General features: G+C 44.5%; 1 pseudogene; it reads left to right on the forward strand.

Annotated features, from left to right (window-relative positions):
* Positions 1-8,979: 8,979 nt before the first annotated feature.
* LOC136539986 (thioredoxin-like 1-2, chloroplastic) lies at positions 8,980-11,357 on the forward strand (annotated as a pseudogene).
* The last annotated feature ends 2,641 nt before the right edge of the window (positions 11,358-13,998 follow it).

The raw sequence follows: 13,998 nt of genomic DNA on the forward strand, positions 1-13,998 counted from the left end.
TTGAAATCAACCAAGTATAGATTCTCATATCTAAAGCCTTTGAAGATCAAGTTAGAGCCATCTAGACTTATGATCTCTACATCATCTACCCCAAATATGCATTTGAATCCAAGATCACACAATTGAGCTACGGATAGCAAATTGAAGTTCAAGCTCTCTACTAGCAACACATTGAAAATGCTCATGTCATTGGATATTGCAATCTTACTAAGCCCCTTGACTTTGCATTTGCCATTGTCACCAAATGTAATACTATCATAACCATCATTGCCATTGGTGTTGATTGAGCTGAACATTCTTGCATCACCGCTCATGTGTTGAGTGCACCCACTATCAAGAACCTAATGCCTTCCTCCAGCTTTGTAATTGACCTACAAAAGAAGATCAATTCTTTTTAGGTACCCAAACTTGCTTGGGTCCTTGAAGGTTAGTCACTAAGCTCTTTGGTACCTAAATGGTTTTCTTCTTTGAGCCCATCCAAGGTGCACCAATGAACTTAGCCTTTACACCATTTGCACCCTTGGTAAGCACATAGAAAGAATTAATCTTAATTGAGGATACATTAGTATTTTTCCTCTTGTTCTTGCATTCATGCTCTTTATGACCAACTTGCTTGCAACTAGTGCAAAACCGACCATTGTTTTTCATAAAACTAGTCTTGTGAGGAGCAAAGGCCGCCTTACCTTTTTTGGGGATATAGACCAATTCCTCTTTATAGAGAGAAGCTCTTTGGCTACCCAAGCATATAAGCAAGCGGTCCTCACCACCATAGGCCTTAGCCAAGGTGTGAGTGAGCTTATTGACCTCTTTCTTGAGGGTCTCATTCTCAACCATTAGTGAGGCATCACAAGTGAAATCATCACTACTAGATGAGGCGGAAGTAGAAGTGCTACAAGAAGGGTTAGCGGGAGCAACAATGATAGGCATATATAATGATTCATCAATTAGGTCATAAGTTAAGCCTACATTACATGTCTCAACATGCTTCTTTTTATTTTGCTCATCAAGCAAAGAGGAATGAACTTTTTCAAGCTTCTTGTGAGCCTTGCCAAGCTTCTCATAGGCTTCCTCTAGCCTCTCATGAGATGCATTGAGCTCATCAAAGGCTTGCTTAAGGGCTTTTAGTTCCTTATGCAAGCTTTTGCATTCCCTTCTCTTAATGTCAAAGTGTTCCTTAGCATCATCTAGCATGTCAGGTAATTCATCCTTAGTTGGTTCATCATCATCACTATCACTTTCATTTTTATTATCATATTCCTCATCACTTCCATCATCACAAGTTTATACCTTAGTGGCCTTAGCCATGAAGTATGAGGGAGTGTCAAAGAGAGAAGGCTTCTCATTGATAGCAATGCTTGCAAGTGCCTTCTTCTTGGTGGTCTTGTCATCATCACTTGAGGAAGCATCACTATCCCAAGTGACCACATATGAACCACCCTTCTTCTTCTTCTTGAAGGTCATTTTGTCCTTCTTCTCTTTCTTTTCCTTCTTGTCCTTCTTTTTATTGTAATCACTATTGACACTATTGTATGGGCATTGAGCAACAAGATGATCCTTGCTTCCATAATTGAAGCACCTTCTTGACTCTTCCTTGTTCTTGGATGAATATTTCTTCCTTCTAGCATGGTAGCCCTTTTTCATCATGAACTTGCCAAATCTCTTGACAAAGAGAGCCATCTTCTCATCATCACCATCATCCCATGAACCATCATCTTCACTCGATGTATCTTGCTTTGCCTTGCCCTTGGATGATGTGGCCTTGAATGCCACACTCTTCTCCTTGTCATCCTTCTTCTCATCTTTCTTCTCCTTCTTTTCTTTCTTCTCATTATCATCTCTATATGTGTCATCGGTCATTATATCTCCCAACACTTGGTTTGGTGTTATGGTGTCCAAACCACTCCTTACTAGAATAGTGACCAATGTGCCAAATCTTGAGGGTAAGCATCTCAAGAACTTATGGGAGAAGTCCTTGTCCTTCACCTCTTCTCCAAGTGCTTTGAGATCATTGACAAGCACTTGAAGCCTATGGAACATCTCCGACACACTCTCATCCTCCTTCATCTTGAAGCTTATAAACTTCTCTTTGAGTATGTATGCCTTTGCACCCTTCATGGCTTGAGTGCCCTCAAATGATTCCTCCAACTTCTTCCATGCCTCATGAGCTCTCTCAATGTTTTTGATTTGCTCAAATGTTCTTTCATCCAAAGCATCATGGATGGCACTAAGAGCAATGCTATTATTTTGGAGAAGCATTTCTTCGGTGGTGGTGGGAGCCTCTTCATCATCAATCTCAATCTTGGTCTCCACCACCATCTAAACCTTCCTATTGATTGACTTGATATAAGTTGTCATCTTAGCCTTTCAATAGGAATAGTTTGAGCCATCAAATTGGGGTGGCTTCTTGGTGTTGTTGATTTGAGCCATTTTTACACCAAAGGTTGTTAAGCCACAAATCACGGTGACCACAGCTCTAATACCACTTGAAATGTCCTAATGGCTAGAGGGGGGTGAATAGCCTATTAAAAATCTCTACAACAACACTTAGTAAACCGATTAGATAATTACGAGGCGAAGCAAGTGTTGCGCCAGCCTACTAAAATTGCAAGCCACCTACCATAATTCTAGTTTCTATAGTCTCTATCCACACAATGGCTATGTCACTACACGAAGTTAGTATGCTCTTAAAGGCTAACTAAAGAGCCACACTAACTAAACTAACAAGCTCTCACGACTAGCTACACTAAAGAGCTTAACAACTAGGTTACTATAAAGTAAAGAGAGAGTGAGCAAGATGGTTATACCGCCGAGTCAAGGAATAAACCAATCAATCACAAGAATGAATACCAATGAAGACCAATCACCTCGGAATCAAATGATGACACAATGTTTTTTTACCGAGGTTCACTTGCTTGCCGGCAAGCTAGTCCTCATTGTGGCGATTCACTCACTTGGAGGTTCACGCACTAATTGGCATCACACGCCAAACCCTCAATAGGGTGTCACACAACCAACACAAGATGAGGATCACACAAGCTATGAGTAATTTACTAGAGTACCTTTTGGCTCTCCACTGGAGAAAGGTCAAGAACCCTTCACAATCACCACGATCGGAGTCGGAGACAATCACCAACCTCTGCTCAACGATCCTCGCTGCAACAAGCTATCTAGGTGGCGGCAACCACCAAGAGTAACAAGCAAATACCGCAGTGAAACATAAACACCAAGTGCCTCTAGATGCAAACACTTAAGCAATCCACTTGGATTCACTCCCAATCTCACAAAGATGATGAATCAATGATGGAGATGAGTGAGAGGGCTTTGGCTAAGCTCACAAGGTTGCTATGTCAATGCAAATGGCCAAGAGAGTGAGCTAAAGCCGACCAAACGATATTTATAGAGACCTCCAAATAATAGAGTCATTGGCTCAATTATTGGGCTGACTATGGGATGACCGGACGCACCGATCGTGTGCACCGGACATGTCCGGTCGTTGCCTGACTGCCGCATGTCCCATTCAAATGAAGTAGCCATTGCTACCACGAGTACCACACTCAACTGCGACCGGATGCAGGAAACTCAGTGTCTGGTCGAGTCTAGAGAGCTCCCAGAGCCACTCTAGGCCGACCCGACGCGTTCGGCCACACCAGACCGAACGTAGGAGACTCAGCATCCGGTTGAGTCCAGAGAGCTTCCAAAGCCGCTCTGGGCCGACCGGACGCGTCCGGTCACACCGGACTGGACGCTCTCAGAGTCCAATCAATTATAGCGCTGAAAGCCGAGATCGGTTGGTTCACGGCCGAACGTGTCCGGTCTCTTCTCTGCAAACCTAAACTGAGCTAACTCACATTGACCGGACGTAGAACAGTAACTCCTCAGCATCCGGTCACTCCACTGAGCCAGAGTTCGATCATTAATACCGGACACGTCCGGTCACTCTGTGACCAGCGCGACTAACTCCTTTTCAACTCTATCTTCTTTACCCTTGCTCAAATGTGCCAACCACCAAGTGTATCTCCTTGTGCACATGTGTTAGCATATTTTCACAAATGTTTTCAAGGGTGTTAGCACTCCACTAGATCCTAAATGCATATGCAATAAGTTAGAGCATCTAGTGGCACTTTGATAACCATATTTTGATACAAGTTTTACTTCTCTTAATAGTATGACTATCGAACCTAAATATGATCACACTCGCTAAGTGTCTTGATCACCGAAATAAAATGGCTCCTACCACTTATACCTTTGCCTTGAGCCTTTCATTTTTCTTTTTCTTCTTTTCAAGTCCAAGCACTTGATCATCACCATGGCATCACCATCATCATGTCATGATCTTCATTTGTTTCACCACTTGGAGTAGTGCTACCTATCTCATAATCACTTTGATAAACTAGGTTAGCACTTAGGGTTTCATCAATTCACCAAAACCAAACTAGAGCTTTCACCCGCTACTCGAGAAAGCAGGTCGGCAACGATGATCTGATCGCATCCATCGATCAGGTCGGCTAAAAGCTCGTCGACTGCCTCTCCCTCATGGAATCAGCTCTGACCACTCTGGTTTGCCACCGACCACCTTCTGATTTCGATCTATCAGAAGCCAATCGAAAAACTCCAGGGGATACGGCCGCCATCCATCAGGATGCCCTAAGGGACAAATTCGCCCACCAGATTGGAGACATCTATCCTCTCACCGACCCGATCACCGACCAGCTCTCGCTGATTGTCAACATACTGCAAATCGACCAACGTCCCAAAGAATCCCTCCACAACATCATGGAGGAAAATCTAGACTCTGAGTCCTAGGGCTCTACGAAGATTGTCGCCAAAACTGCTGCCGTCCAATCTCTTTTTCCACCCTTCTGAGGAGGTAGGATTTTTAATGTCAGCATCGATAGCCCTCCACAGGATGGAGAAACTGATGAGAACCGCGCAGCTCGTGTCAACAGAAACACCAACCATGCGCATCGCCGAGCAAATGAGGCTGCCATTGTGTTAGCCGAGGCTGTTCGCAATGGAGAACAACTCGACTCGCTAGGGAGGCCACGCCCACTCCGCCACAACCTCAACGATGAATTCATCCGTGTTGATGGCCACGATGTCTACAAGACCCCAAGCGCCAACTTGGCTGTGGTCGCTAACGAGCTCGCTCGACTCAAACAAATGCCAGAGGTCACCAAGGTCGCCGTAATGCTTAAAGCTGCGCACTGCCAGGTCAACGTGATCTGCCAAGATCAGGGACCTTCCTACTCGACAAGCTCGAATCACCGATCCACCACGCCAAGATCCAATCACTGCCCCAGTAGAAGCCGTTTCGCCAACCAACATCGTGATGATAGACAACCCCTCCAGAGGGAGCTAGGGGGAACCATATCAATAACCCTCACCAACACGACCAAGAAGTCGATTAAGATGTCCGAGCACAAATCAACAATCTCCGGGATGCATGCCATCATATCGATGGGCGCCGTTTCTCTCGGCATGAGGAGGAAGTACGCCGGCGTCAAGAATACGAGCAAGAATTCGGTAATCCGAATGCAGTCCTCCAGCCACTTAACGTTGGCAATGCTCTCGATCCCAATGGTGATGATCCCTAAGGGCCCCGAGCATTCACGAGAGCACTCCAAATACTCTAGTGGCCCCATGGTTTCAAAATCACCAGGGTCGAGCCCTACGAGGGGTGAATGAATCCCACATAGTGGCTACAAGCTTATGCCACCGTTGTGAGTGCTGCCGGGGAGATACCAGTGTCATGGTGAACTATCTTCCCGTCATGCTCATGCCGACCGCAATGAACTGGCTCATGAGCCTCGCCCCAGATTCCATCGAATCTTGGGAACAGTTGAAGAAGGTTTTCACCGATAATTACATGGCTACGTGTACTTGGTCGGGCACCAAGCACGATTTGAATCGTATTTATCAGAAACCGTTCGAGCTTCTCCGTAGCTACATCAGATATTTTTCCGAGATGAGGAATTCTATTCCCAACATAACAGAAGCAGAAGTCATCACCGCCTTTGTCCGAGGACTCCATCACCGCGAACTCCGCTCCAAATTCAATCATAAGCCGCCAAGGGGGATTGGTGAGATGATCACGACCGCTGATCAATACGCCGACGCTGAAGAGGCCGAAGTTCGCTTCAACGAGGATGCGGGCACTCACCGCTCAACTCGCCGCAACGACGATCGCCCTGATGAACGACGCCACAGTGACCGCCGCTACGACGACCGCGGCCACCATCAGGACAGTGGCCGTGATCGGCCAGAAGGGTCTAAAGCTGGTCAGTATCGCTGCCGCCAACCAGACATTCTATCTAAAGATAAGTACCCTTCCTATATCTGCATTTAATACAACTTTCTCCTCGCTGTGTTTCTCCAATTATTATTTCTCCGGTCATTCTCCATGATTAATTTCTCCATGCTTAAGATACTCCGATCGTTCTCCATGCGTAATGTCTTTAAGACACTCCATTTATTCTCCGTCGACTCGCCAACCAGTCATGTTCTCATTCATGTTACCTAGAGACGGCCCTATCCTCGACTTCGCTCCTACATGTGCACGAGCCACGCTCTGCGTTATGGACAGTCATCAGCGGCTCCTTGGCAACGCTCTCTCTCTTACGCGTACACGAGTGCTGGCCACTCCACGCTATAGAGTTTGGGCTAGTCAGGGCTGGTGATGCGATACAGAACCAACTGGCAGAAAGTTACTCATATTTAAAATATGAACACTTCATACAAACATAATGTCTATCTATTCCGCTCTGCTGCCTTCATCACCGAGTTCATATATTTATTTTTACATCATGTACTACTCATTCTACATATTTATTACAGGATCTTCGTCTAGGTGGTCGCACCACCTGGCCATTGGACTTCTCCGCCGATCAACTGGTCGGACCGCTAGGTTCATGGACTTCGTCGCTGACCAGTTGGTTGGACTGTTCAACATTCACTTCACCGTCGACCAGTTGGCTGGGCTGCTCGGTGCTCGATTCTTCGCCAACCAACTGGTCAGATAGTCTGTTGCTTCATCGTCAGCTACGCTGGGGGCTCGCCAGCTAAGCTGGGGACTCCACGACGTTTGGATTGTTCGTCGCCTCATCGTCAGCCACGCTGGGCACTCGCCAGCTAAACTAGGGACTCCTCGGCGTTTGGATTCTTCGTACAAGCGTCGCCAGCTAAGCTGGGGACTCCTCGGCGTTCGGATTCTTCGTGCAAGCATCGCCAGCTAAGCTAGGGACTCCCTTGGCGGTCGATAGACACCGTTAAATTAAGGGAGGCATGGTTTAACATCTAACATGTGGGGCTCCTATGATTTCTAGTCTAAGAGCAAATCCAATCAAGATTCTACTTGAGTCCTTATCCTATTTTAAGAGCTCAAACATATGAAAAAGTTATTCAACCGAGCCCCTATTTAGCCCCCGATAGTTGAGGGACTCTCATTTCTATTTTCTGAACCCTAGACATAGAAGCCCCTAATCCTTCCCCCTATTCCTACTCTCTCTCTTTCCATAAAGTTCGATCGATGAACATGGCCCATGACAATACAATATAAAGTAGAAATAATTTAGAAGATTGGTTGGAGTGCGCCGAGAAATAGCGAAGAAATATAGATGAGGGTCTCTCATTTGAATGAATAGGAAGGCAAAATTGGAGGGCTTGGTTAGAGTTGCTCTAAGGCTAGTCTTATTAATGATTTTTATCTATGTTTAATAAGTTGCTACATAAGTATTTAGTATTTACTAGTAAACATGTTGGTAATTTACAACTTAACTTAATACGTATAGAAATCAACCTCTATATTATCGCTAGACGCGAGTTGTTTTAACTTGTATGAACACAAGCCATTAGTATGGGTTACATATGAAATACGGAGAGCGTGACCCAATATATTTTGGAGTCGGACTCTGTATCGAATCATCGCTTGACACGAGTTGTTCTAACTCGTATGAGCACGTGTTATGAGTTCGAATTGTTAGAGGGAGGTGAACGAAAAAATGATAAAGAAATTTTGGCTCTTTAATACTATGGTGATAAAACTTTTCTAGCTCAGTTTTTAACTGAAGATGAAATATAGAAATTAAGTATTTATAAAATAAGAAATAAAATTATGTATTAAAAATGATTGTTTTACCTATAATAAAATAATAAGATGACACGGATAATTTTTGTAATAAATAAGGGGTACATGGATAGTTTGCATGAAAGAATTACAAGTTAATGAGCACTTAGTGAGGAATGATATGAACATCTTGAGTTAAATAGAACATCTAGGGGATTTGAATACAAGGGAGGTTGGTTCAAGGTGTTTGAACAGCCTCCGCTATATTCAAATCTTGGCTGCCTCTGGGAGGATGGGTAAATGTGATCCAAAGTAGCGCTGTTGAGTCGTGTACAAACAACTTAAATAATCTTTTTATGAGGAGTTTAAATAGTACTAATAGATGTCATTCTATAATAAAAAAAGTTATCTATAAAAGCCTTTTATCTCATGAACAATCTTTCTTTTTTTCGTTTTATATCCAGACAGGTGGCCTCACGTGTGATCAATACGTGTCACTTCCTCTCTCTCTCTCTGCGACTGTGCCCCACCTCCGCCTCGAAAGATTAACATTTGTGCCACGTGTCCCCGCGGAGCTACGCGCACCACGCGCGCCTCCCGATCCCCGCGGCCGCCGCGTGACATGTGAGCCCCACAACCGTTTCTTATTCTTATCCAGAATATATCCATTCCGGAATTTCTTACAGCCAGTGAGGGAGAAAATTCCAGAGTTTGCAGTCCACGTGGCGAGCAAAGGAAGACTGTGAGGCGCATCCGACGACCGTCAGTGGTTCTCGTTAGGGTTGGAGAGATAATTATCTGGAAGATTAATGAATATAAATTAAATTAAAAGAAAAGACGCTGCGATTTTTCCCTCCGGTAATCCGGTTTACCTTTATCCGTGGGCGTCCTTTTTAAAAGGAGCTACTTCGCCGCTTCCGCAATCTTCCATTCCTCTTCTCTCTTGCGCCGTGTGCCCTCTCTCTCTCTCTCTCTCCCTCTCCTCGCGAGCTCTTCATCCCTTCTTCGAGCGCGGTTTGGCGATGGCGGCAGCGCAGGCGGTCGCGAAGGGGAGCGTGGTTGCGCCGTGCGGCAATCGAGCGGCGCCGGGCTTCCTTGGCAGGCGGAGGGGTGCCGTGGGGGCGCGGATGGCGCCTTCGGCGGTGCGGATCGGGGGCTCCTGGAGGAAGAACGCGTTTCCTGGCGGGAGGCTAGCCTTGGGGTTGGGGACGAGGAGATCCAGGCCCGCGTCCCGGAGTCTCTTCGCGTCGCCGGCGCAGGTGAATATAGATTCAGGAGTACTAGTTATCATGCGTTCCCTTCAAGCTTTTTTTTTTTCATTTTTCGTAGTTGACGTGTATCGTAATTTTTTTTCCTCGATCGAAGTTTTTGCGATTAATTTAGCTTTCATCCCTTCCTAAAATCATATTTAGTTTTCTTTTTCTTTTCTTTTGCTTAGGTTTACTCTTAGAAGTTTCTAGTCCGTTTGACCATCCAAAAATAAAATCTTTGATTCGCGAGCTTTTGTCTAGGAATAAAAAAGAAACGTAAAGACTTTCACTAATATATGATCTGATTTTTGTTTGTCCGGTTACTCAGATGAACATGAACCTTGCGATTGGGAAATCCATGAGGTGGTGGGAGAAGGGGTTGCAGCCCAACATGCGTGAGATCGAGTCCGCCCAAGACCTTGTCGATTCCTTGACCAACGCGGGCGACAAGCTCGTCATCGTCGACTTCTTCTCCCCTGGCTGCGGCGGCTGCCGTGCTCTTCACCCCAAGGTGAGGGGCAAAAAGGATACCGAATTCCATGTTGCATGATATTCTTCATATATCTAAGAACCGAATTTACTGTTGCATGATATTCTTCATATATCGAAGACCTTTGAGAAGATTGTGTGTTTTCTGATGAATCTATCTCGTGCAGATTTGTCAATTTGCGGAGCAGAACCCAGATGTGCTGTTCTTGCAAGTGAACTACGAGGAGCACAAGTCTATGTGCTACAGCCTTCATGTCCATGTCCTACCCTTCTTCAGATTCTACAGCGGAGCACAGGGACGACTCTGCAGCTTCAGTTGTACAAACGCAACTGTAAGTTCCTGATCCGATCAGCTGTTCACGTTTCTTCTTTTCATATGATTTGTTACTATGTCCTGAATAACATGCAACATAGCGCCAACAATCTTTCTTCAACACTATAGAATTACGGTTACCCTCTTGGGTCTAAATGTACAGACCCAAATGTTAATTTTGTTCGAATACTTTGAGAATATAACAAACAAAGAATGGCATTTTAAGTTGAATTTGGCAGGCAAAGGATGGGTTTTAAGTTTCCCCTAGCAGTTCATGCAACATTGCAACCTTTACTGATCGGATAGAAACCTTTTCCCTTGCGAACCCAACTGGAGGTCACCAACTCACCATGATTATGTGATTGATTTGTTGGCTATTATTATACAATTTTTTAGCTATACTTAGGATTGTTGTTGGCTGTGGTCACCGATCAGGACTGATGGGACTGTCATTTCCGTATGCAGATTAAGAAGTTCAAGGATGCACTTGCGAAGCACAAGCCAGATAGATGTAGCCTTGGTCCAACCAGGGGGCTAGAGGAATCAGAGTTGTTAGCCTTGGCCGCAAACAAGGACCTGCAGTTCACCTACACCAAGGAGCCAGAACTGATTCCCAGGGGAGATGCTCCTGGGGAGATCATTGCTCCCGAGCCTGCAAAGCTTCCTGCGGCCACAAAGCCTTTGGTCAGGCTGGGGTCCGAGGAGAGGTCCTTGGTCTCATCAGGAAGATGAGATGCATGATTGTCTTTAGGATGATCAGATGTTTCCATTCTGTACAGTTCCGTGGTTCATTATGTGCACAGGTTGTAGCTTCTCATGGTAGCAGAGTGCAGGCTAAGATTTTTTACATGTGAAGCCTGCCCACCTGTCCTCCAGTAGTTTAGTTCGGTTGTATTAGCAGTAGCAATGAGTGGTGCTGTGGAGCTCTGCCTTAAGGAAATCGCATGGTAGTTGTATGGATGAATTCGTCTGCATGCTATGCTATCTCGTCGAATTCTATAGATCATGTGGATGATGAGTTGTTCTTGTTTCATTTCTCCTTCAGCCTCAGGATATGGTAGTTGTATGGATGAATTCGTCTGCATGCTATGCTATCTCGTCGAATTCTATAGATCATGTGGATGATGAGTTGTTCTTGTTTCATTTCTCCTTCAGCCTCAGGATATTGTATGGGTGTCTGTCGCAAAACTGAATAATCAATCATGCTTTATGTTGTGCCAGACATTGTGGTGCTTGGAGATTATTGTTGTGATAATGTTAGTTTGTGACTAGTTTCCTGCCTTGGCCTTTTCGGTGCCAGGGAACGGGTGATGAAGAAATTGGTGGAGATGGCTTAATTAGTAGTTGTAAACTAGAAAGCTCAATTTTTTGTGAACGGGTATGGATTTGGTTTATCTTTCTATAAAGCTAGATAAAGGTGGTCCAGTCGTCTTTTGAACTGGATAAGATAGAGGATAGGATCTCAATTCATCAACCACTACAATCAATTTCTTCGTCGAGCAGGCAGGTGTGCGTGCGCCGCCGCCACACCATATCCTCCTCCATGAGCAGGGAGGTAGGCTGGCAGGCATGCGCCACCGTCAGCCACTACTGCCCTCGTCGAGTAGGCAGGCATGCGCAGACGCTGCTCTCTGTCTCTCTGCCTTCTTTTGTGAGCAGGGTGGCAGCATTGTAGGTGTGTGCCGCCGTCGCCCGCCCTTCCCCGATGTGAGCTGACCGAGAACATGTGTACGACAATGATTGTTAAAAAATGATGAATTTAGATATGTTTGGTTAAATTTGTTTGATTTCAGTGACATTGGCATGTGCAATGATGTTTAATTCTGATTCTGATTGAGGCAATGGAGTTGTGCAATGATGAACTACTATTTTTTTTAAGAAAGATGAACTACTATTTTTTACTGAGGCAATTGGATTGTTCAATGATGAACTGCATCTTTTACTGATGTCTTCTGATTGTACAGTAAATGTTTCTGGGCTCAAATCCATTGAGCTGACGTAGAACTCAGAGGAACATGGCATGATCCAGCTCCAATCATGCAGCATTGAAGCATTGAAAGAGAACTCGCTCTTGGCCATGCGGTGCATGATATCTTATCAATCAGATCTGGAGTTTGGAATTGGGACTTCGTTTTCCATCTCCCCTTTGGAAGACTGTACCTTGTCAGTGACAACAGGTGTTTAGTTCTCCAAAGGAGCACTTCTGGTTCTGGAGGCTTCGGCTTGTCTCATCGGAAATATCTGCACGGCGAGGCCACTACGTGGCGCGCTGCCGAATTCCAATTCTGATCCACTCAAATTGGTGCTAGCCGTTGTTATCCAAACGTATTGGTGCATGAATGGAGCCACCGTATTTCCTCCCTCCGAGGAATCGGAACAGCGATAGTTTTTATTGAGAAATAGAAAAGGTCCAGAAATTGACAGGTAAAATATCCAGAGTGTGTAGCTGCCTGAAAGTTTCGAGCTGCTAAAAAAAACATTGATTCATCCAGCTTTTTTATTGCTTGGTAGCTCTACTATTCTACAGTTCTACTACATCGTAGTATTCGTTAAGCTGAAAACTAAAGAGGTACTTTCTGTCTTTCATTTGTAGATACCGGTTAGTAATTGGAACATGCATAATTAGTTAATGACATTGCTACCTCCTGCTTCAAATGTACTCATTCAACTGGTTCTTATTAGTAGTCATGAATGAAGGCAGGGAAATGAATTAAAACAAGGTAGTACGGTGACCGTGGTTCTTAGGAGTGGAAGGCGTATCATGAAAAGCGGTACAGCTCATTCTGTAATTCAAATGAGATTGTATATGATGAAAAGAGTTTAGTTCTATTACCAAGATACATCGATGGCGGCCTTTCGGCGCCTCGGTCTCAGCTCAGCATCGCTGTTCTGGACGTCAGGAAAAGCTCTTGAAGCGCCTCAACGTGATTGGGCTTGAGTGGTGCGCTGTAGATATCATCAAAGTACTTCTTGGCTGAATAGGGTCGTAATGTTTGGATGCCCTATAAAGACCTTTTGTGTGGTGTAGGGTGAGAGATATCGTTGTCGCTCAAATCGTAAGCAAATATTGTATATATATGGGAAAAAATATGTTACATGATATAACGCAAGTGCATATCAGGTGAAGAAAGGTCAAATTTGAAAATGGTGCAAATTTGTTCTAAAGCATACTAAATAATGCTAATATTTTTTAAACTTAATTAGCACAACGCCAGGGCGCCAGGATTACATGATAGGGGCAAGGTGACAAAAGACAATAATCATAAAAAGTCTATTATGGTACATCTAGTTGTTTTAGATATCGACAAAATAAACATGAGTTTGGATACTATAGCTAATTGTATCGGTATATAAGAAAAATATTATAAAGTGCATTTTCATTAAAAAAACATTCTCTAATATAGCATTAATACCTATAAGGTGTTGAGTAAACCATTAGCACGTAAGAAAAATGGGGAACAGAGTATTTAAAGAATCATCTTCACAACAATCACGTAAAGTAAAAAAAAGAATAATTATCACGTCCTAATTAAAACCCTGTTTAGATACCCCTCCGACTATAATATTTTGATTATATAATTAAATTTTGATCCAAACCAGATTGAACGTCCGTCCGAATAGTCGATTTCCCCTTCATTTCGCGCACCCACGCGTGAGCTCGCCGCCCGCGCTACCCAGACATCGCTCGACCATGCCTGCATCACCCACGCCCACACGGGGGGCCGTGTCGCCCACGTGGTACCGCTTGCGCCTCCTCCCGCTTCCCACGTGAATCTCATGTGCAACACCCGATCTACTTTTGAAACATCCAGATGCAACACTTGCAACATACAAAAAAAGACAGATGAAACATTCGAAACATGCATCTAAAGCACTTGCAAAAA

Source organism: Miscanthus floridulus, chromosome 2, assembly GCF_019320115.1.
Source record: "Miscanthus floridulus cultivar M001 chromosome 2, ASM1932011v1, whole genome shotgun sequence".
NCBI lineage: Eukaryota > Viridiplantae > Streptophyta > Magnoliopsida > Poales > Poaceae > Miscanthus > Miscanthus floridulus.